The following is a 25,216-nucleotide window of genomic DNA, read 5'->3' as shown; positions in this document are numbered from 1 at the left end:
GCAGGAGCAGGGAGGTGATCATCCCCCTGTACTCAGCACTGGTGAGGCCGCACCTCGAGTATTGTGTTCAGTTTTGGGCCCCTCACTACAGGAAAGATGTTGAGGTCCTGGAGCGTGTTCAGAGAAGGGCAACAAAACTGGTGAGGGGTCTGGAGCACAAACCTTATGAGGAGAGGCTGAGGGAGCTGGGGTTGTTTAGTCTGGAGAAGAGGAGGCTCAGGGGAGACCTCATTGCACTGTACAACCTCCTAAAGGGAGGCTGTGGTGAAGAGGGATCTGGCCTCTTCTCCCAGGCAACAAGCAGGACACGGGGCAATGGCCTCAAGTTGTATCAGAGGAGGTTCAGGTTGGACATAAGGAAGAACTTCTTCTCTCAGAGAGTGGTCAGGCACTGCAATGGCTGCCCAGGGAGGTGGTGGAGTCGCCGTCCCTGGCAGTGCTCAAGACGCGTCTGGATGACGTGCTGCGTGATATGGTTTAGTGCTAGTGGTGGCAATGGTGACGAGGAGACAGTTGGACTGGATGATCTTATAGGTTGTTTCCAATCTTGTGATCTTGTGATTCTTATATACTATTCAGGAGATTTCAACATCAGAAATACCTGTGTTGAGCTCATAAAATTCACTGTATTTTGCAGAAGCAGTTTTCCTGTACAAAATATTTAGAGTAATTCTCAATCCAATTTATAATTTCAGTTTCTATCTGTGAATAATATAAAGTCTGACAAAGGCTTGAAAAATGTGAACTTGTGCTTTGGAATGCCTAAGAAAATGGGTGATAACTAAAACACATAGCAAGAGGTGAGGCTCTGAACTTATCGTGCTACTGGGCAGGCAGCTGCCTACACCTCAGTGATGACTGAAGCCATGATTTACATCATTCTGGGAGGTACACCCTGATTTTAACATTAGATTTATCTTCCTACTTCTTATTACATATATACAGGAAAACATTATTTCTGAATATCAATATCAGGGATGATTTTCTTAAATACATCATTTTTTGCCTTTGGGAAAGTGTCAAAAATGATTTCAAATTAGGTGCAATAGAGAAGAGCAATTTTAGCAACAGGCCAACGTACAGATGTAATGAGAACAGAGTCTGGAAAGAAGGGGAAAAAAAGAGCAGCTCAATCACACATCCCAGTGCTTAAGCACTGCAGCAAATAGTGCTGATGGAGCTATGAGAGATGAGCTTTCACTTTCCCATGGCAAATCCCTGTTTTAGCAACTGCAGGCAAAAAGGATCAAATATTTACCTTGGTATTTAGCAAAATAAACTCAAATTCTAAAGCAGAAGACTTATTCATTTAAGGATATTATCACATCTGTCTGAAAGGTCAGGTACTGCTTAGCAGTTTGAAACACTTATGCTGGAAGAGTTGAACAGCAGTGTGCCTGAGTAGATGACCGAGCATATCACGAGAGTCTACAGCACAAGTTGCAGAAGAAGTGATTAATGTAAATGTGCAATTACAGTGGATCAACCCAGGCACCGTTCTTTGTGATCAGATGTTTCCATTGTGTCTTTTTTCTAGATACCCCACTGCCCATTATTGAAAGAGACTACATTCAGTTCTGGTTGGTTTGGGCGAGAGATTTTTTTTATTTATTTACCATTAACATATTCCATCAGACTCTCAGCCTTGTATAACCTTGACTCAAGGAGGATGGGTAATAACTCCGGATACACTTCATGTATCCATACTGCTGATGTACAGAACTGCAGACTTCTCTGTTGCAGCGTATGAAAATGACTAATTCTTACTGAAATGTATATGTACACCCGTATTTCTATATTTTAGAGGGGGGGAGACTACTGTTCTCTTTTTTTTTTTTTTTTTTCCTCCTAACATAACATCTCACAACTGGTGTGTTTTCTCTGTCCCTGTCTGCTACATCGAAGTAAAATAGTCTCTGCTACTGCTTATCCTGGCGTTCTCTGGCAATTTTAACTAAATGCAGTTGAGGTGGGTGTTTTCTGTGTTAGTGCTTTCATTTGGAAAATATTCATTGTTATAACATCAAGGTTAGTTTCATTCCTTGGAACTATACACAGCCCAAATCATGTCAGAAGTTGCTTCCTGCCTATTTTTTTTATTATTTCTATTAGTCTGTCATTTTATTTCACAAATGTCAATTGGCCAATCTCTCAACTGATGTCCTGTGAAGAAACAGAGCCCTTTCTCATTGCACCACTACAGAGGCTATTGCAACTTTTAAGGGTTTAGAATGGCAGAGGAGAGAAATGGTTTTGAAGGGTGGCAGTCAAGCAGTTTCACCGTTCCTTTCATATGCTGGTAGGCACTGGAAATCACTGGCTCTCCAGGGAATTAGAACAAAACTGCACTGATTTCTGGACAATACTACTGTTGTAATGGGAAATTGGAAAATTATTTTCCCTGCCGGGCTCCCTTTTAGGTACAGAGGGACAGTTCTACCCTGCTACCAATTATAAAGGTTGATTTTTTTATTATTTTTTTTTTTAAAGCACTTGTAACTTTGCAGATGAGGATTACCTAAAACCAGTGTATAGACAGTCCATTGCGAAACACCATGGGTCAGCACCTGCCAAGGACGGCAAGGAGAAAGGAAAATGAGAGATGTGGAAAGAAAGGAAGTGGAGGAAGAGTGGCAGTCAGTGATGTAACTTATCACGCTCTGATTAAAACAAACAACCAAACAAGAAAAACAACTGACAACTGTAATGATTTTATAAACTCATCTGGCAGTCTTTTCATTTAAGATGAAATACAAAGACCGGCACGAGTGTCACAGCGAGCCTAGGGATGGCTGCCCTTTCCATGGAGGACGGATGTGAGTTCGGCACGGAGGGACCGCGGGCCCCGCAGCTCCTCAGGCAGGGTGTGATCCCAGCCGCGGGCGCGGAGCGGGAAGCAGGGCCCGGCCATCCGCGTGCAGCCCCGCCGTGCTCACGGGTACTTCGGGAAGAGTTACGCTGAGCCGTATCTCAGAGCGACGACAGGAGACACGTACTGTGCGTGAAGCATTTAGACGGTTAAGGGCTGGCACCAGTATTTCTGGCAGAAAGTGCCTGGCTCTCCTCTCTCAGAACAACCGTTTCACACGCAGAGGGGCTTTTCTCAAGCCCAGCCTTTTCCAGTTCCTTTTTTCCCCTCCCTCGGCTCCCTCAAAGCGGCGTTTCGTTTCCCGCGGGGCTCCCCTTTTCCAGCGGCCGGCCCCCAGCGATGCGCTGAGGCGGCGCCGCCGGTGGGCGTCACTCCCCGCGCGCGTCGGGGAGGCGGAGCGGGAACCGCCGCGCCGTTCGTTCCGCCCAGCCTCGTCCGCTCCGCGCGGCCAACCCCCTTGGCGGGGCGGTGTCGGTGGAGGCCCGGCCCCCATCGGCGCGGCAAGGCCCGCCCCCTCCCCTCGCGCGCGCGCCGCATCCCGTTAGCGCTCGGGGCTCGATCTCGCGATGCTGGCCCGTCGCCGCCGCCGCCATATTGTGACACTATTTTGATTTGGAGCGCAGCGAGCGGGGGGAGGGGGGGCCGGGAGCGACGCGGAGCCGCAGCGGTTCCAGCGGAGGACGGGAGCGGCGCCGCAGACACTCAGCCACCCCCGGCCTCCCCGCTTCTCCCGCCTGCGGCGACGGCACGGACCCCCCCTCCCTTCCCCCTCCTCCTTCTCCTCGGCCACCTCCTCCTCCTCTCTCCCCCCCGCAGCGGAACGGCGGCGGCGGGAGGCTGCGGAGCGGCGGCGGAGCGGCTCGGGTCGGCGGGGTCCCCCCTGCCGGGAGGCGGCGGCGCCGGTGGCGGCGGTAGTGGCGGCGGCTGCCGTGGTGGGGGAGGCGGCGGCAGAGGAGGAGGAGGAGGCGGAGGAGGAGGAGGCGGAGAGGCGGCAGAAGGGTAAGGCAGACCCCGCCGAGGCGGGCCTGTTGGGGGCTCACCGGGGCCGGCTCCGCCGCGGGGCCGCTCCCCTCCCCGGGGGGCTGCGGGGAGCGGCGCGGCTCGGCACGCAGGCCCGAGGCTCCGGGGCGGCCCCGTGCCCCGCGGCGAGGCCGGGGCGGGCCTCGGTGCGGGGAGGGGGCGGCCGGCGCCCCGCATCCCGGCGGGCGGGGGGAGCCCGGCCTCCCGGTGGAGGGGGAGGGAGCGAGCGAGCCGCGGGGCGGCCGCGGGAGGTGGAAACTCTTTTTTCCTTGGCGAGCGGGGAGGGATCGGCTCCGCGTGTCGCCCCCGCGTCTGCGGGAGCCCCGCGTGCGTGGCGGGGCGGCAGGTGACAGGTGCGCGGCTGCGGGGCGAGGCTCCGCCATTTGGGGCTGAGCCGCGGGGTCTGCGGGCTCCGAGGCCTTATATAGTCCACCTCCGGTTTCCATTATTCAACTCGATTTAATTGTTCGGAAGGAGTTCTTGAAACGATTCTCGTAAGAGGGATTTGCAAGACGAGAGATGAGTCCGGTTGGCTTTTTCTCTTGTTTTGTCCCCCCACAAGAGTTAGGAAGGCAGTGGGGAGGTGTGTAGCGCTCGGTCTCATTCATTGAGAGGCTGTGTCGGTGGTCTGAGCGCCCCGTCCTGTTCGCTGCTGGGCGGCCTTCGGGGCAGGGCCTCGTGTTCTTTGTGCTGGGCGGCTCGGCGGACCCAGCCCTGTGCCCGAGGCCCGGAGGTGTTTCCGTGCCGGTATCAGCAAGTACATGCCTATAATCCCGAAATGCTTCCTTGCGAGGAGTGGATCTCAGGTTTGGTTTGCGGTCCTTAGTTTAAGGGTATTTGATAAGGGTTGAAAAAAGCACTGTCTGAGGCTCGTCTGTAGAGAGCTGAAAATGGTGTTGCACGTTGTTTTCATTGTACAGATATGTGAAAGATAAATGCTAAAGTCGTTCTTTGGGACTTCTGAACTTGTTTTCTATCATAACCATAGATGTTGGAGTTGTGTTGCGTGTGCATATGGTGGGGAGGGCTAGCTACTATATCAGTAGCGTGGCCATGATTTGCTGAAATTGGGAATCATTTTCAGTTTACCCAATGATTTACTGAATAAGCAGGCATTTGCATTTTGTATTGATATCTCACTAATTTGTTCTTTATCAGTATTGTTGTAATTGGGCACAATCAAAACTCAAAATTCTGATCTTGGCAAGAGGGGAGTTCCACTGAGAGATTAGGAGACATATGTGTCATCAGCCTCAGTAAGCGCTACTCTGCAATTTAAATGAGACTTTAGTCATTGCAGCTGCTGAAGTTACTCACATATTAAGCTTTTGGAGACTCAAGGTAGATAGTACTTTGACCTGTGCTATAGCTGAGCTGGTTGTCAGTTTCTTTCATAAGCTGAGAAGACCTGGGTCATTGTTTCTCATGCTGCTTCATGGGAGAGCCTGCAGAAGGGGAGGGGGAGAAAAGCTATTGGAGGAGGTACTTGGAGTTTGCGTAATTCCAGTGTTGTGACTGAGAGATGCTTGATAGAGCATCCTTCCTATCATTACCTGTGTGGGCAGTGCCATCTTCTTCATATGCTACCCTCGCTCTTGTGAAATGTAAAGCATTTCCCATTCCAATAGGAGTTAATGGGTTCTTCTCTCTTCCTCTAAATACGTTGGTAGGAATAGACTTCTTGAAAATGTACATTCTTCCTATTGTAGTGACCTGGTAGAAATTTCTCATCCAGTGACAGGATGGAAGAAAGTAGTAGTTTTTTTCTTTTTGATCGTGGCATTGCTTTATAGACTGAGATGCTGTGTTGTTTCATAAAGGTTTCATGAATAACTAGTGTGCTTTTCAAGCCTTGTAGAATCAAACCTGTCATCTGTTGAAGAGATAAGTTTGCAGAAAATAATATACTTTTTTAATTTTTTATTTTTTTTGCTAGGGAGCTTTAAGAGCTTTTGGCAAACTTTCTTTGTGAGAGTGAGTACTTTGAAACATAAAACTAGATTGTTCTTCATCCTGTGGCACGTTCCTCCCTCTTACTGTGATCTCTGGTTGGAAACACTGGAAGAAATAAGTTGGTCAGATGTGACCTCGAGTTTATAAAATGACTGTAAATTTAGGACTGAGGGATCAGGCTGATCTTTTCTGAACTGTTGCAGGCGGAATGCTGAATGATGTTGCTGTTGGTGCTTTTACAGGAAATAGAACAAAAATTCCAGTGATTCAGAACTGGATTTTTTTAAAGCTATACTCAAAACTCAAATATTTAAATGATTGAACCGAAAGTTAACTTCTTTTTTCCACTAATGTGTACATTGATTCAGGTTTTGCATTTTTTTCTCTTCAGTTGCATGGTAGATTATCTCCACTGGAAAAGTATATACTTTGTAGTTCAAACAGGACAAATAATGGTGGCTGCTCCAAAACATCTTGAATGCTGATTAGCAAACCAATCCTGATGGGATTCCCCACACTTGAAGTCAACTGTGAGTGAGAAAGCTGTCGAATTCACAGTTGGATGAAATTTTTTATTAAACTCATAATTGCAGCTGGAGGTTTCATTATAACAGTTGCTTCAGTTCCTCCCTCCCTTAATTATGCTTACCAGAAAAATCACTGTGATTGGTTAATGCTGTCTCTAACAAAAATTTTTGTAGACTTTTTTGTTAGAATTGTGGTAGAATGACTGACTTATTGTTGCTGAATTGATCAGCGAGCTCAAAGTATTCTGAACAGTATACAGATGTGTAGAGTTCCTTTTAGCTTCATGTTGTGCTGCCTTTGGATTTTGGTGTTTCTCAGTCTGAATCCGAGTGAAGTAGCTGGACGTGATTGAAGTTGAGAGTTCTGTGTTGTGTCTGCATGGGATCTGGTTATTCTTGGAAGGCATCTGTTGTAGAATGAAAAGATCTAAGGAGGTGCAGTTAAGGTGAGTTAAATAGTTAATATTTTTAGAATGTGTGAGGTATCTTGGTGACAAGAAGTTCAGCATTATAGTAACGTGCTAAGTAGTTCTGTTTAAATTAATGTTTGGTAGAATCTTAGCAAAGAGAATTGTTTTAAAAACACCATATTTCTAGTAAAATGTTGTGTATAGTCAAATATTATGCCATTATGGAAAATTTACTATTCTGAACAGAAAAATCAAATTTGACTGTGCTTAATGATGAGTGGTTTAAAGCTCATTCAGATCCGGGTTGTACTATGAGTGGCTGTTAGTTTTTCCTTTATTTAAATATCAGTGTTTTAGAATGGATGTAAAACTTGCCTTCCTTTTAGCATTTAGAAGGATGTTGACTGAGATGCACACAATATTTTGAAAACAACAACAGAAAAACAACTTACATTTCTATTATAGGTTGCATGTAGTAGTTCTTAAAACATTAAAGTACGCATGCGTTAGTCATTATATTGTTGGGTTTGCTAGAATTTACAAACAAGAAAAAGAACAAAGCTGCTATACATGCTCAGTACTTGTATGATGTTCTTAAGTCTGCCTTTGAGTGTTTATCTAAAGCTTCTTTCAGATTTAATGCACTGTGGTGTTCTGTGTACACGGACTGGTTGGGCTGCTGGGGCTGCCAGTGGGAAGGCACATTTCCACGTGTTTTCTCCCCTCATCAAAGACACTCATTTGAGTTTCTTTTCTCTGCAGAGCTTCCAGTTTTCACAAAACCTGTGAAGGCCTTTTTTAATCTTTGAGACTTTTACACCTCCCTTAAATTATCTTTGAAATGGTCAGATGATGCAAATCGTTATTAAAAGGACAACTAGAACATGTAAAAACAATTTCTTTTAAGAAAACTTGCTTAGTTGTACATAGTAGAAAACAAAATCCTGGCAACTTGAGAACTCAGCATCAACTGATGCCACATGGAGAAGATGTTGAGATGCATCTGTTTTTTGCTAAACTTTTCAAAGAAGAGGAGTTTCTGTTGAAGGGATTGGACTTGAGTTTTGTGCAGGTGCTTCTGCATGCTTACTCCAAACCTCTTCATTTTTCACATCTTTTCACACTGTCTTTGATGCATGGACTACTTTGGAAGCAATAAAAACCACTGGAGAAGTATAGTGATGCGGAGGGCTACATAAAAATTGAATGGAAGAATGTTTTGGACAATGCTCAAAAACAATAGAAGCGTTGCTCCAGACAAGTTGTTGACATGTTTCTTAATATATATTTGTGTAATGTATTATAAGCCATCTTTCATTTATTTTTCTAAAGACACAAATCTCAAGCAATTGTGTTTCCTTTAATCCTGTGCCTTAATAAATTTTAAGTTCATCAGCTAATTTCAGCAAAGTAGCCACAGGGCAAGGTCTTGGGGTTTTTACATTTTAATAATATTTAACAGGAATATTCAGGTTATTGAGTAGAAGGTCTCTTCAGAAGAAAGTTTTGCATGGATTTAGCACTTACCCATATTTAACCTGCCAGTTGGCCAACAAACAGCTCTCTCTGGGTTAAAAGCTAGATACGATGTGCTGTGCTCCTTTCTTTCAGTCCCCAGTTAGAGGACGTGAGAGGTTAAGTGCACTGTGGCTGGTGCATGGAAGAGAGGGGGTAAGATAATAGGCAGCTGGGATAGAGGTGGAATGCGATCATTTGGAGCATGGCAGCATGGCTGCCTGCAGATCTGTGGGAAATGGGGCAGTGACCTGCTGTCCGTGGGACAGTTCCTCGAACAAGAGGGCAAGCAGCATCTGCCAGTTTTGGTTTACTGAACAAAAATCGTGTTGCGTTAGGTGTCTTAAGAGGATGAAAGCTGAAGGAGAGGGGAAGTGATAGGTGACGTAGCTAGGCAGACAGCTGGGCTGCTGAGCTCGTGTTGCAGCAGTGGCACACTCTTAACTGCAGTTAGGTGTGTGTTAGATGTTACTTCCACTCTTGAAACCTCTTCTGTGCCTTTCTGTTTGTATGGCCCTGGCACAACTCCTGACTGTGCTTACACCTGTCCTGGCATGCTGCGTGGAGCAGCATGGGGCAAGAATGCGTGCCGGTGAGGGAGTGGTTGCGTGAACTGCACAAGGAATACATGTTATTCTCAACATGCTTTATATTGAAAGCGTTGTTTCGTTGTTACATCTCAGTTTATAGTGGAAATGACTTAGATGTTTGATGTTAATAGTTTAATTCGTTCGTACCTGTGTGGGCTCTTGCATGCTGTGGTATATTTAATGTATTCCTAAGTGTAATAGATGCATCTGTGAAGTAGTATCAAATTATTTTAATAACTCTAAAGTAACCTATTTTTTATTACACTTCCGAGTGAACATTTTACATAGCTCATTGAATCTTGAACCAAGTATTTGTATTTTGTAGATAATGCTAGAAGAAATAGATGAGAACACACTGGCAGGCTGATAAAATACCCAAGTAACAGTAAACTTTTCAATTCTGTTTGCTGCAGCATATGTTCTGTTGGATAAGAAGATGCTTTGCCTTTTTCATAGTTGGCTTTTGCGAAGATTGAGCATAAATATGTGGTTAAGGAGTGATTATTAGAAAAATTCCTCATGGCTGTTAAACTTAGGGCTTTAGAACGCTTCCCCCCCCCCCCCCCAAAGAAAAATTACAGTTTTTGCTTTTTAAAAATAAAGAAAACTCACTGTTGTTTGCTGATCGCTATGTTTTACTTTTTCAGTAGTGCACGGTTTCAGCACCTAACCGCTCCTCGAGGTATTAGTACCTGGTTTTGATCAGATGCTTCAGAAGCTATGAGTGCATCCCGAGAAATCATCCATTTTGCTGAAGCTATTTAGGAAAAAAAGAAAAAAAATTGGCTTTGTACTTTATACTGAAGGTTAGAAATACAGGAAAGACTTTTCCCATGTTTGTCCTAAGTGTGATTTCCCCAAGTGGAAAAAATTATAAACAGTTTTACCTTCAGAGGAAAAAGTCCCACACACGTCAAAGAAGTGAAGTTATATAATACAGCATCTATTTGCATCCTTTGTCAATTCATGTTGTCTTTGAACCCTTAAGAAAGTCTCTACCTCCTCTTTCCTTGCTGTACTGAGCTTCTCTTTTTATAGTACTCTTTTACTGCATTCACAACTTTATTTTTTTCTTTTTAAAGTCTCTGTCTATGCAGATTTTGTAGAATGCAGAATTTACTTCCTCTAAGCATCATTTTACTCTCATCCTGTCATAATTGTATGTGATCTAGAGAAGAGTTGATCTGTTCATTTGTATCCTTTCTTCACTCTTCCTTTCCCTTAGCAAATACATGATGTATACTTCTCAATTCAAATATTAGTGCCCTCTTGTTTATACTTCTCTTTGGCATTTCTTCTCACCTGTTCCAGTCATTCTTTTTGGAAATTCATCTTCCTTCTTAAGAAAATAGTTCAGCACTTGTCATTTCTTTTTGGTTCTGTTTCTTCTTCAGAGTATCTGTTGCTAAGTTTGCCCCTGCTGTGGTCAGGCTTTCTGGAGAGAAAAATAAAGTGTCATGAGTTCTGTGCTTGGATTTCTTTCAATTCATTCATCTGCTTCAAATTGCTACTTTCCCTTTGTTGGACAAAGCATTTTTTGAAGGGGAATGGTAGGTTATTTTATTTTTAGAGAGCCTTCTTTAACAGGTTTAAGCAGTTGTGAACAACTGAGAATCTGCGTGGGCTCAGCAGAAGTGTGCTTAAGAGGCATTTTAGTTTGATAAATACTGGCTGGCTTATGGAGAAGCTACTTGAGCTAAAATGTTAGTGTCTTTTTCCTCCCTTAAAAAAGAAGAAGTGTGTTTGATTTTTGGTAAAAGAGTATGGGCTTTGGTTTCTTTTGTTGTTGCTGGGTTTGTTTTCTTTTGTTTTCCTTGGACTGTGTTGTTTAAACTGTTTTGCTGAAATGGATGCCAGTACCAGATTACTGTATATCTTATTTATGCTTTGGTGTTGGCTAGACAGCTTGCCTTGGATTAGGCTGTGTTGTACAAGGCACTATATAAACATCTGTTAAGTCTGCCTCAGAAGAGTTTGCAATCCCATAAATTAAATAGGTTTACCAATATACATATATTGAATTAAACAAAGATGTTTAGCAAAGTATTTGTGTTAGCTTTCATTTGTTGCTCTGTTGCTAGCTCTTCGGTGAGTTTAAACAGTGCATATCTTAAAGGGGGAAAAAAATGAAATAGTCTGCTTGCTGTGGTATTATCTTTAATAGTGGTAATTCATTTAGCTGTTTTGACACATGACTTTTAAAATCTGTCTGAGTGATTCATGCAAAAGTTATGAAGTTAGTTAAGTAGAACCTCTCCGGCCTGTGTTCATTGGTAGCTGCCTTGGGTAGAGGTAGGCGTATCAGAGCTGCGAGTTCTGTCGTGGCACTGGCTCACATTTGTGCTGCCACACTCAGAGCTTGAGTCGGAATGAGAGAACTTCTTTGTAAATGAGTTGAAATGAGTAAAAAATTATGTTTGTATTTGAGTTAGGACTTAACGTAGATGTAAAAGGGGTTCATAAAGAATGACTACCAGCTCTTCTACGTGAAGCACATTTTGGTGTTTCTTTCCCATCCCTCAAGAAGTGCAGTACTTTTGGCATTCCATTTTCATACTGTCTGGTAAAGGAGAAGAAAAATAAATTGTAAGCAGCAGGAGAGCAACTGCTATTCAGACTGGGGAAATTTCTGTTTTCTCCAGCCTCATGTTTCTAGCAGGTAGTGTGCTGAGCAGCAAGGTTCAGAGAAAAGACCTGTTATTTGTTCCTTTTTCCTCTGCATAGGGCTGAAAACCCCTGTGGTTTCCATACTGAAAGGAAAACATCGGTTCTTTCATTAGTGCTTTTGTGTAGTCACTTCAGATGAAAAAAAGTATCAGTACTATAATCTATTATCTTTGCTTTTCTGGTGAAGATAGGTCTTACCAAGGCTGTGAACAGTACCAACGTATTTGCATTATATTTGATGCATAACAGCTTGAAATCCTTCCATAATATAGCAGTGTGTCTGCAGGGATTGCCAATGTAAGTGCAGTTGTGTGTGCAAAATGATGTTTTTTTCTGTAAGAGCTCCTACTTCCCCAAGTTTTATTGATGCAAAATTTACCTTCACTGCCACCAGAGAAGTGCTTTACCTCTTGTTCAGTATATCTGCGTAAATGAAATACTCCTGGAATGCACAGAACAAAGTAGCCATGAGATAACAGCTGTAAAGAAAAAAGTGACAATGCGTCTGAGCATGTGGGCCAGTCTGAGAGTTTGCTGTGATGGAAAGATAGAAATTTATTTCACCAACACAAGCAGTTTGTCTTTGATATGTTTCACCTGTTTGTGAGCCTGGTCAGTCTGTGAACTGGAAGACAGAAAACTAACCAGAGAAAAACTGATTTCTGTTCACTTTTCTGGATGATCTCATTGAATGAGCTTCTAGATCGGTTCAGCAGCCTCCTGTAACTTCATGCTGAAGGTGGTGTTTCAGCATGTGCAGTTGCCATCCTTTCCCTTTCGTTCACTGGTGTGGTGTGTAACGTAATACCACAGCCAAGGTATGGAATAAGAAGGCATAAAGAGTTCTTGAAACCTGTGTTGCTGATGGACAAAGACCTAGAGTTTCATGAGAGACTAAGAGTGGTGTTACAATAACCAAGTAGTAAGACCAGTTCAGGAAGCCACTTCTGCCAGCCTGTGGCCATGCAGCTGTTCACAGGGTTACCAGCTGAATCACTGAAGCACAGTGCAGGTGAAAAACTGTTCCTTGAAGCAGGACAGGAGCTCCTTGAGCTCACTTCACCAACAGAACACACATACAGATTCTGCAGTGAGATCTTCACCAGTGACCTGTGTGAGTTGGAGATGTTAACAGTGATTTTTTCTCTTGTTATTATCTGGAGATAATTTAGGAATCTCAAACACTTTAAACAGGTGTATTTTAATTAGAGCACTTTAAGTGATGGATCTGTAAGAGCCCTAGCAGTCTCCTCTTTCCCAGTAAGAATGGCTAGGTTTTTTTAAGGCTTTTAATCTTTAAATATTGTAGCTTTGTCTTATTATTTTATTTGTGATAAAATCTTTTTTTTTTTTTTTTTTTTTTTTTTGTGGGTTTAGTTTCAAGTAAATTCCCGGTGACAGAGCGTATCCTAGAGTCCAAGTACCACCTAATGGTGTTAGCAGAGTTGATGGAGCTACAGGCTTCCTTCCTGTTAAAAGTGGCCAAAAGACCAGGCCAAACTGTAGCTTGTGTTTCTGCAACATAGAGCCAATGGCAACTGCGGAATGTTTTTTCCACTCTCTGTCGATGAGCAGGGAGCTTCTTGCCAGCGCAAATGAGATCTTGAGACCTGTAACTTGACTCAACATAATATAGTTAATACTGAAAAAAAATACTTCAGCTAAAAAAATATCCAACATTGTACTAGTGTAGGATTTTGTTAATTATTTCTTTTTTCTGGTTTGGAGCTTTTAGGGGAGAGTCCTAGAATGAAATAATATTTTAGCTTTCTCCTGGTGTCTTCAAGCTTCTGCCTCTGCAATAAGGACAAATCATCACCTTTTGCTGGCCTGTCAATGAATGTTGCAGAATGCCTACAACTTCTCAGGCTGTCAAAATTCACTGACTCCAAAAGTGCTTTCTCATTGCTCATTTTATTACTGCTGTTCAGCAACTCTGTCTTGTGCAGTTTCGTTTTCTCGTGTATATGCATTGACTAGCTAGCATTTCAAATACATTTCAGAGAAGCCTAGCAGTAGTGCAGCATCTGAATTTAGGAATTTATCAACACTGTTTCATTTTTGAATCTTTTGTGAGAATGAAGCAACGTGTAATTAGGAGGAATAATGCTTATTTTTTTATTCATTTATGGGGAAGAAGTACTTTTATCTCAAAATTAAAGAGTAGAAGTTTTCTTCATACCTTTGTTCTTGCCAGCTCTTATGAAAAGTCCACATCTGTGTTTTTAAATTATCCCAGCCTGTAAACCACAGCTTAATGTTTCTGCAGGACAAACAGAAAATTGGAATGGGTGAAAAATTGAATTCTTCTCAAATACAGATTTAAGTGTAGTAGTTAGAAATTCTTTACCACTTAATCTGCGTATTTTTCATCTCATTTTTCAAAAGCCAGTCTGTTTTCATTACCAGGCCTCATATCTTTATTGCAAATGTAAGAAATAGATTAATATGTCTCAGTTCTGACAGCCTTACTTTTTTCCCACATATGCGTTTGTTTCATATATGTTTATAAAATAGGTTTCAGTTTAGTTTCCTGAAAATACCCGATACCTGTTTGTATTTGTGCTTAGAAGAATAAGCTTAAACACTGAGCCTTAGCAGAGTACCAGTTCTTATTTGTGTACTTTGACATTTTCAGTGTTTAATCACAATTGCAAGGAGACAGAGCTAATTTCTTAGTTAAGGACTGTATGGTAGTGTAATATTTAGAGAACACAGACAAATGTCCAGTTTCCATGGGGTGATATGATAAAGGAAGTGGAAATTCATTTTTAGAATTATTTACAAGTTAATGTTTGCCCTTTTACTGATTAGTTAAACTATTAGCTTTTTCGTATGTCAGTTTCAGAAAGCAGCTCTCCTCTATTTTTGCTGCTAGATTGTGGTGCAAACTTGATTTGTTACTTTTGTTACTTCTAAAGGAATAATATCTTTTTTTTTTTTCTTTCTTTCTTTCTGCCCCCAGTTTGCCAAAAAGAGCTTGGAATAGTAATGAACCAGGGACAGAATCTTAGCTGCAAATACTCCGATTTTATTTATTTATTTTTTGTGGGGAGTGTTTTTTTTGGGGGGGATGAGGGGGGACGCCTGTTTTTTAGTGTTATGTAAATCTTGTCACTGTTGCAGGAGTAGGAGTCTGTTTTCCTCCCAGGCAGCATGACAAAAAGCGGAGGACCTTAAAAGGGTAGAAGCTTTTTTCTCACCCTTCACTGAGGCATCTTTTCTATTCTTTCTTCACTCCCAACTATTGCTTTCCTCATCTGCCTTTTTCAGAGCAGGGTATTTTTAATTTTTTTTCCTTTTGAGTATCTCGTCGTCTTATTAATCTGTATCTGGTGTTAAGACCTTTATAAGGAGATACTGTTAAATATGAAAAAAAAAGGTGGCAAATAGTTTATTTTGTAAAAGGACTGGTGTCCATTTTTAAAGGTTGTAAGAGCAGGAAGCAGTGCCTATTGAGAAGCCTCGAGCAGGGCATTTCTGTTCTTCCTAGATTTCCCCATCCCATGTTAATCTCCAGTTCCCAAATCCTATGTGGAATGAAGTACAGGAAAAAAAGAAAAGTATTAATCCTTTACATGACATCAAGTACAATAATCACTTCTTTCTTTCCTTAATGGAAGCTTAGAGAAAAATTAACGTCTTTCTTTTCTTTGAAGAAAATTTGTAGTGGGAAACTCTGTAGGGGAAAAAAAGCCCCTGGGTAGGAAATCTGTTTATTTTTTCATCTACAGAAGGTAAGTATGGAAAAATAACTGGGAGCTAGAGGTACTGCTGTTTAGAGGTGTATGTATCTTTTGAAGAAATACAGCAGGAAAAATAAGACATTTTGTTGACACCGGACGTATTTCTACTTGACTGTTCCTTGCTACTGTCTGTTACCTTATCTTCATGTAAGGTTGTTTTCGTTATTAGTTGTTGTTTTTCCCCAGGTCAATGTGGGTTTTCTTATTATTTTTGAAAAACGACTCTGAAATTGACAAAAAATAAGTGGAAATGAGGCTCCTTCCAAGTGGTGCATCAGAGGCTGGTTTTGTCTTTGTATATGTTACTTTGGGAACTACCAGAGGAGAAAGTGAAAACAGTTAAGAACTGGTTTCATGACCAGCCTCCTTCTTTTCTTTCCACTTTCCCTGGCAGCTGTTCTGTGAAAGAAATCATCTTTTATCCTAGGACCTTCTGCCATTGCAGTTTTCCAGGTGAAGATTAAACCTGAGCTCTGTTAACCTAAAACTGCTGCAACCTTGCTGTAGGCTGCTTCCTAGAATGAGCACCCTTTCCATCCAAGGGCCTAGCTTCCTCTCTTGGAGAAGAGACAGAAAAGTGGACTTCTGAGTCCACATTCTTCTTTACAGCATTGTGGTTAATAGCTGAAGAGTTTTTTTCCTTAGTGCTTGCAGCTTCCCTCTTGAGGGTGTCATACCAACCTTGCTGAAACTCCTCCGCTCCCTCTCACTTTGTGTGACACTGTTTTAACGCTGTTGTTAAAGCACAGCCAAATTTATCTTGCACAGTTGGACTGCATGTTTTGCTTCCTCAGTGCTTATTCATGTGATAAAGAAACATGAAATTAGAGAAGTCTCCTCTACAACAGTACATTGCTAAAAGAGGGCTTTCTCTCCTTCTTCCAAAATTATTCTCAGGAAAACCTAAGAGTGTGATTTATAAATCTAACTTGGCTCAGCCCCTTTCCTTGCGTTGGCACTGGCATTTGTCTGACTCGAAGCTAATCTAGCAGAAAATTAACCCTCCTTTTTCTTTTTTTCTGGTTTTGCTCCCTGAGCTGGCTAGCGGCAGGATCCAGATGCGTGCCAGCCTTGGCTCAGATCACAGAAGGGAGAGGGGGTGTGCCTGCCTGGGAGTGGGAGGAAAGACAGTGGCGGTATTGAATTTGTGTTCTAAGTGCCTGAAGGACCCAGCCATGCTACCACTGAAACGTCACCAGTAAATGAAGGATTAGTAAACAGGTCAAGTCCCTGACTGAGATGCAAAAACTGATTTGCCAGAGTCTGGCTTTTAGTAGTTTTTTACCCGAATTTTTACCCACATACTAGCTTTACAAGTGACGTGTCTCTCATCAGCTACGTAAATTGAGTTCTGTAAAAAGAGAAAGAAGGAAAAAGAAAATGGAACAGAAAATATTCAACCAGCTGCAGCAATCCTGAATTAAAAATACTCCAGTTATGTAATCCTTTGTAGTTCTTGACCAGGAGAGAAAGGTCATAAAGGTTGCTGTGAAATTAAACCTTAAAGTTCATGAAAGAAACTGAGACGATTCTCAAGGTTTGTCTTCAGAGCCAGTGGTCAGAAATCAGAAGTTGTGTTGTTGGGGGAGTGTTGCTGAGGGAATAGAAGTTGGAGAGGATGAGACTTAGCTGCTTAGTTATCTGATTCCGTGCCCGCTGACCCAGTTACTTCAGACCTTTCATTCTGCTTGCATGTACGTCTGTGGGAAATAGGGCCTAGGACGCTCCCTTCTCTGCCATAGTGTCTTGCAGTGGGCATACATTTTACTCTTTGTACTGTTCAGTAGTAATAGATGATACGATTGCGAAAGGTGGTAGTGTTTTGAAAATGTACTTCCAAGCAGTGGGTGGATTTTTTTTCCTTGCTCATTAGCCTCATTCTGCCTCCCCGCCTCTCAGCTGATCAAATTATTCTGGAAAGGGAGTTAACAGAGAGAGACTGCGCCACTCTGGAGGCTGTAGGACAAGGGGTCGGTAGTCCTGCTAAGTCAGACTTGCCAGCCTAGCAAGGTAACCAAGCATTTTCCTTTAGTAACTCTAGCTGTTTTCCTAGGAAAGGATGGGTAAAGGGGCAATGCACGAAACTGAAGATACACTCTGTTTTTAGACCATTGGACCTGCCTCTTAATCACGCTCCTTGTTATTACATTATATCTTTGCTGTTCACAAAATGTGTTTTTGAATAAACCTCTTGGATGAGAATTTCCCCTGAATCCTTAAAATAACCAAGAATGTTTGTTCTCATTAGTACTTTGCTTGTATTCTACTGTAACAAGAGAAACCTGTGACTGATCGCTTTAGCTAGTCATTCTTAAAGTTTTACAAGCATTTTCTCTCTGGAAGAAAAAGAGACAAAAAACAACCCACCTTTACCTTTCAAAAAGAAATCATTTTCTCTGACTTACGCTCTTCTGTTTGGTACAGCTTCTGTCTGTAACATGTAATTATTTTGCATGGTATGCTTTAATAGATACGTGAAACTTCAATATGCTGACGGTGTTTTTCTTCTGGAGTGAAGAAGTGGTATTGTCTGTAATGGAACGCTTTAATTGCCATCAGTATTTCATTTTATTTTTCAAAGAAGCCCGAATTGTTGGAAGGAATAATTTTTTTCTTTTTCATTTCTTCACTTTCCCTCCAGCTGTTAGGGACAGTGATGCTCTAAGTATCTATGCTAAGGGATTGTGATTACGATTTTCAGTTATTTGCTTTATGATTAGACAGATGTGTTGATAACATACTAAAATTGTTTGTTTGTTCCAAACATGTTTGTACTTCTAACATTGTGTAAGTAGAATGGACATTTGCTTTTATGAGTATTTAAGCACATGGTGAGCAGAGGTATAGGTTTTATAACTGAGGGTAAGTCTTCTCTGATAGTCAGTTCTCAGGCTTGGAGGCTTCTGAGTTATAATTACTTTTTTTTTTTGCTATTTTTTTTTCTTCCTTGCAGCCCACTTCCCTGGTCTGATAGAACGAAATTTAAAATGTCACAGACTGCTGGAGTTAAAGGGGGAGAATGTGAGCTTTGAGTCTTAAAGCCATACAGTATCATATGTTTTGGTGTAGATAGCAAGGTTAGCAGAGGAGCCAGTGAAATTATCTTTCAGAAGCGGAGGAGTTTCCAAGAACTGAATCAGTGAGACCTGTAGGCACGTTGGTCTGTTGGCGTGGGAGACCTTTTGTGTGTTAATAGTATTTTTCACCTTTCCCAGGCTGACAACAATGTACCCCTTACACACTATGAAAACTTCTAGGTTACTCTGCTCTTGCTGTTGCTTGCTTGAGGACCTTTCTTCTGATCTTTCTGGCGTATCCTACAAGAAAATATGTACTTTGATCTTTCTATATGTGTTCTTTGACCTTTTCCATCTGGCCTATAGTGACAGCTTTGTTTCAGACAACATGTCTTGCTGTTGGTGTTTTGCTGATTGCAGCAAGTGGAAATTCTGTTATGCTCTGAAAGTGAAATTTCTGGTTGTGGTTGCTGTTTCGCAGGTGACTTTGAGTAGAGGAAGAAGGAATGTAGAGTAATTGAAGTGTTGGTTTCTGAATACATTTATTCTGTGATTTCTGCGGGTTTTTTTGTTTTGTTTTGTTACTGGTAGGATGTGTGTGAAGAAGTGAGAGGAACCGGTAGCAAAGAAAACACAGTACCAACTCCAGTGTTTTTTTTAATCATTTCCATGATCTTTGCTATTCTTAAAGCCTCAGCACTTAAGTCAGATCATCACCTCAGCATTGGAATGTTCTTAAAGCAGAAGATTATGTCCTTCAAGGCTAAAGAATAAAGTTACACATTTGGAGAGTGGTTATTGTTTGTTGGTTTGTTTATATTTATGAAAAGGATGTTTTCTAGATCAGTATTTTACCTATGAACTGTTAGATGTTGAATGCTTTTCTTTCTTAAAGAGATTAATTCCCTTTCAAGCCTTTCTGTTGATAAAATTGTCAGGTAGAATAGCGTTACTTTTGAATGTGAAACTGAAAGTCTCCTGAGTTTACAGCTGCTCAGAGTGCTAAGTTTCTTGAGTGGTTTTAGTGTCTTCTTTCTACGTTGTCAGACAGTGGCTGTGTGGAGCCTTGCCTTGCATCTTGCTTCATACTTCAGAATTTCCCAAACTAAACTCTAGTGCTTTATCTGTTCCATTAAAGAGCATTGCTGCCTGTTTTGAATGAAACAGAGGAGAAAAAGGAATAAATCTGATAAGAATTTTTTCACTCTTTCTTAACTGAAGCTTTTCAGAGCTCATTTTTAGGTTTTTACAGTAATTGTTCTTGATGGTTTTTTTTTGTAACAGTTTCATAGTTCACCATAACTGAAACTGTGAACACTTCAGGTCAGTTTCTTGCTGCCGATGACATTGGATTAACTGCAAGTTTTGTAAAATGACACTTGTAAAGTAAGACCAGCTGAGAATGTAGCATTCTGAAGGGCTTTCATGACTGAATGGCAAAAAATGGCCTGAGCAAAAGTGTCACCATTGGAATTTTGCTACCATGCTTGAGGCTCTTCTTTGCATAAAGTACCGTAAAGCTTTTCAATTCAGGTTGCTTGATACACTTTGTTCATGCTTTGTTATTTGGCTAATACTTTTTTCCGTGTTGATGTAGGGCTGTTCTGTGGGTATGTTCATGACATATCTGACATTTGGGCCAACTTGATCTTAGTCTCCTTATCTTAAGATTCTACTGTAGGGGATTTAGTTCAGGTTTTAGGAGAACTAATGGAATGATGAATCACAAGATTGTTTAGGCTGCAGGGGACTTCTGGAGGTCATCTGGTTCAATCTCCCTACTCAAGTAGGACCGCAGTGTTGGTATAGCAAGATACTGGTTGAAGATTGCTCGCTTATAACTATCAACACATTATGTGAGTGCTACTGCTCAGTCGTTCTTCTTGTTCACATAATTGGAAATAAGTGCCTATCTATTGACTCTCTCCTTTTAACAGAGGAGATGCATTTTCAGCCAGTACTCGTCCCTTACATGTATGCTTACATTGGCACTTCTTAGGTCCCTCCTGTAGGCAGTTAAATTTGCTGTACGGTGATTCAGCCTCTTTCACCAGGGCAATTAGTATCCGTACCTTCCCTCACTACCTCTCAACCCAGTACTGCCAGTGTCTGCGCTAGTAAAATCAGTGGCCTCTGAATCATAGAATCACCAAGGTTGGAAAATCCCATGAGCGGGAGAACCAAAGAGTTAAGCGTAGAGGAAAAGGAAGAGTAAGGCCTCAAGACATCTTCCAATAGGTGGCAGCAGCAACTTGTTGTACAGGGTTGAATTGGCAGATATGGAAAAGTAGGAACAGGTATGTGATAAACAGATAAAGAAATTTCACTCAGAATGGCTTTTAATGAACAGTGTCCTGTTAAAGGATTTTTCTCAGAACTCAGTCTGTCAAAGCTTTTGTGAGATACACAACACTGAATTTGAGGATATTTACTGAAACAGCTCTGTAAAAATAATTTAGAAAGAAATCTCTGCAGGTGTCAGCTGTTATTTACTGAACTACCTGTTGTAGGATCTTCTGAGAAGGCAGATAAATGTAGGTGCATCTAGGTAACCATAGTGACATGGTAGGATTTAAACAAGAGGAAATACAATTTTAAATGATGTTCTGGGTTTTTTGTGCATGAACAGGTAATACTCACTTTGGCTGTGTGGGGAAGTCAACGTTCATGACTCTTCCCTGATCTATTACAAACAAGATCTGTTGCTCATGATCCATTTCTAGGAAGTGCCTCTACCCAAAAATGACAAGAAAAAATGCAGTCTATTTTTGGCAATCATTAATTCTGAAGAATTTTAATAACAGTAATTATTCATCAGAAGCAGCGATAAAAGTCAGACTTGGCCGTTCAAATGCTTAAATTGAAAATGCATCAGTGTTGTTGAAAAGGTCTATTAGAGTTATTAATTTTTAACTCAGGCAAGTATGAAACGTGTGTGCAAATAAGATAGGAACTTACCTGAGTGACTTGCAAAATTCCCAACATTTTTTACTTTTTTTGTTCTAAGTAAGAACATGCACTTACGTTCAAGTATTAACCTCAGTCCTTTTAAAAGAAAGAAAATAATGTGCCAGGGATGCTTCTTTTGATCATGGCCAAAGCATAGACATTAATTTGGGCTCTCTGTGGTTTGCACAGGTGTTGTCACAACTGAAGTTGCTTCTGACTGGAAGCCTTCTTCATATAATTGTGAGCTCTAGGAGGTTGTATGCCAATAGCTCTTGCCCCACAGAGCAGAAAGCACTTTCATCAGTAGAATGCAGGATTCATACCTTTTTGTGGCCTTGTAAATCTGTTTATTCAGGAGCTCCTTTGGACTGTAAAACCTGAGAAATAAGGAAGATTGCTGAAGGAAAGGCTTGTCCTACTGTTGCGGAAGGAGATAATGTGCAGCCCTTATATAAACAGGGTGCCTAGTATTAGATAAGCTGTTTTTTCTTGGTTATCTAGTTTATTATAACACAGAAGTGTTCTTACATGTAAAGGTGCTACAGATTGATGTTATCATCTTAGCTTTCACTTTATTTTCCACTCTTTTTCCACTGTTCAAGATTTATTAAAGAGAACAAATGCAGTGGAATGTTGCCAGCTTGTGTGAAGGGCAGAGATTAAGTACTGGTTACTGTGTGTGAATTAGTGAACAGTAAATGATAGAATACACTTGTTCTTCAGCAGTAACAGAGAACAATTATTTGTTGGTTATATATTTTTATGACCTTCTGTTTTTAAAAACTGTACCTTCTGTGAGAATTCCCTATAGCTCTTCTACAGTATTGCCTGAAATATTGCCTGGGCAGCCCGGTCCAGTGGTTGGCAACCCTGCCCACAGCAGGGAGGTTGAAACTAGGTGATCTTCGAAGTCCTTTTTCAACCCAGGCCGTTCTGTGATTCTATGAGTCTATGAAATATAGGTGTAAGCCTTCTGCTTTTTTTTTATTATTATTTTTATTTTTATTTTTAAATATGTTTGTGAGATGGTATTCTTCTCTTTTATTCTGCGCTGTTTGGATAATGTACTTACTCAGGGAACACCAAAACATTTAAAGACCAGGGGTGTAGTTTCATGAGCATTTCTTTCCATGTCAACATTGGCATGAGCCACGCTGACCTTAACTGCTTATTCCTGCCTTGCCCCTCGGTTGCACTAGTGTAACTGTTCCAGGTGGCTGTGCAGCAAAGCAGATTGTGGAATTTACCATCAGAAAAATATTATTTCTAACCTGGATCGATTCCCTGACCGGTCTCACTGCTCAGCTGCACAAACAGTTGTGCCAGCACAGCTGAGAGGTGAGGACTGCGCAAGCTGGTGCTGCAGTGAAACAAAAGCGCTTGTGAAACTACAGCCTGTGGCTCAGGCTGTGTATTGTAGGTGTTTTGCTGGTACAACTAGACTGCATTGTCAAAACACACCTCATACAGATGCAGCTTTCATCAGTGCAGCGTATTCTGATTGCTCTCACTCTTCAGTATTGTCGAAATGTGTGCAACACCGCTTCAGAAAGTGTATGTTAATTCTGTACAACATGCGTTACATAAACAGTTTTGAACCATTATAGATTTTCAAAAGATGAAAGAAGTATCAAGCCAAGGCAGTGCTTGCTTGTGCTGCCTACTTGGAGTATGTGTAATGTTGAGTTCATGGTTTCCATCTTTAACTACAGTGTTACTCCTCGAGATGACAAAATGAGATTCTTACAAGAAGTGCAAGTGTTACTTCCTAAGTAGATGCTAAGAGAAGCTAAAACTTCTGAAGACCTGTAAGGTTGCAGAAGATAACATGGATTTTCTTAAGAATTACATTTCTGTCAGTGCATTTGCAAAGGAGATTACATATTTTTGGGCTTCTTCCAACCACTAGTTTGACTAGTAATGTGAAATTGATTTTTTGTTCTGTAAATAGAGTATTTTACAATTTATTCTCTTGAATATTGAAACTCATATGTTTGTAATATAAACACAGTTTTATTGATCCTAGGTAGGCAGTGTTTCGAATGCCTTATGCCCAATTTAAATTCCTACTGTCAGCCTGGTATAGACTGTACTACTTAAATGACCATGAGAAATCTTTGGTTTTAAACCAAAATATTTTCTTAAGTAGTTCTATAAAATGTTGATTATAATCGTGTAATGTTGAAGTTGAGCAATTACAAATCAATTGAGTTTTTAAGGCTGATATTAGAGTAGAACTCTGTGTGTATTCCTTTAAGAATTTATTATTGGCAGCAACTAGATGGAGCTTTTTCTAATTCTGCAAAGTTTAAGGTTTTGTTTAAAAAAAGAAAAAAAAAAATGGGGGAAAAAAGCAGCTCTGAACCTTCTACATTTTGTGGCTTGGAGAGGAAATATAAATCCATTCTTTGTAGACAGTGTTTTTGCTGATTCTTCGTAGGTTTCCTAAGCACTGAAGCAAAATTTTAATATGTGGGTAAAATTACTGATCTGCAAAGAGTGAATTTGCTAAAATCACTGATATTTGAGAAAGTTATGCAATATTTCAGAAACTATAAAGAAAATTCAAGCAGTAATTTCTTCAAAAGATGGAAAAAGGCATATGGGTGATCAGCTACTTTCCCTGGAATAGTAATTTCCCTCGGAATCTGTAAGAATGCTTCTAGCTTCCAGTGTAAGAGAGTCATCTTTGATAGAATTTTAAGAGTTAATGGGAAGAAGAACTTGCTTTTGTTCCTTTTCTGGTATAAATTAAGAACCAAGGCATGTTTCTCAAAAGGCAAGTCTCATTTATTGTTACAGAGTTGGTCTCAAGTAATTATTAATTTAATAGATGATTAAATCAGTCTTCCCTAGGAACCATTACATTATGGAGGCAACACACTTAAACAGACTGTTTTGTGTATTAGTTTTGGTGTTAATCCTGAATTTCTTATTCAAAATTTATGTAATTGAAATGATCTTGTTGTTCATGTGGCAGATTCTCGTTCTTCGCTGCACTGGTTTGTTTTGTTTCTGAAAGATGTGGGTCTGTGGATGTGGCTCTCGGGTTGATGTTATTGGCATTTATTACTTTACTTGACTGGAGCAATCGATTTTGTTCTGCTGGTAAATTAGGGTTGAGTCTGCTCTAGCTGAAACAGTGAAGTGTTTCAGTAAGTGAAGCAAGTGAAAATACTTCTCATCGTTTTAATATTGTGAAATGGCATGTCTGTAGGCTCGTTAATTTTATTTATGATAATGTGTTGCATTATTATGTATTCAGTGGATTCTGTGTGAGACTGACTTTGCATTTTATTTTCTTAGTTGAATGCCTAAACGTCTATTCTAGGGCATAGAATTAGTTGTGTTTTAAAGCTATGTAGCTCTCATCGATGTAAATGGGTGCAGTGTGGTCAGAATTCCAGCTGTAATGCCTTGGAAATTTCTGCAGATGTGATTTTGTTTCTTACTGTTAACTCAGCTGATATGCAGGAGTTTCTGCCTCCTGCTATTTATGGAATCTTACTGCAAGCTGATTTACAAAAACAAACAAACAAAAACAACCCAGTGCTGCTGTATCTGTCCCACATGGCTTCCAATGAAATAGTTAAGATGTCTTGGCCAGTGTCATTAATGCTATTGCATAATAATGAGAACTCTAATCATCAGCAAACTGAGCAGGATTCCAGAGATGCCTGGAGTTTGATGCCGTTTGATTCCTTCTAGGACCCAGTCATTACTGTTAGGATATATTACACACACAGGAGGATGTGACATTTCCATTGATTCCTTGTACAGATAGATAGATCACTGACTTTCTACCTTACTCCTACAGCTATGTTCAGCTGCAAACCATCGAAGCCCGGAGAAGATCTGCTCTTCCAACCTGATTTCATTGGCTGTTGTCTTTGCTATTGCTGTGAGGATTTCTCATGTACTGACCAAAAATGATTGCTTATCTGCTTCTTTCA

The 25,216-nt window shown here is 41.0% G+C and overlaps 1 protein-coding gene across 1 annotated transcript in view; it reads left to right on the top strand.

Annotated features, from left to right (window-relative positions):
• The first annotated feature begins 3,731 nt into the window (after positions 1-3,731).
• Positions 3,732-25,216, top strand: part of TAB2 (TGF-beta activated kinase 1 (MAP3K7) binding protein 2) — a 61,727-nt gene continuing 40,242 nt past the window's right edge. The window contains exon 1 of the mRNA XM_052681650.1: positions 3,732-3,868. The gene's annotated coding sequence lies outside the window, so the exon portion shown is untranslated. The remainder of the gene's footprint in view (positions 3,869-25,216) is intronic.

This window comes from Tympanuchus pallidicinctus, unplaced genomic scaffold (genome assembly GCF_026119805.1).
Source record: "Tympanuchus pallidicinctus isolate F22 unplaced genomic scaffold, pur_lepc_1.0 scaffold1, whole genome shotgun sequence".
In the NCBI taxonomy this organism is placed as follows: Eukaryota; Metazoa; Chordata; class Aves; order Galliformes; family Phasianidae; genus Tympanuchus; species Tympanuchus pallidicinctus.
Note: the sequence above shows the minus strand (reverse complement) of the source record. Positions and strands in the feature narration are given on the sequence as shown.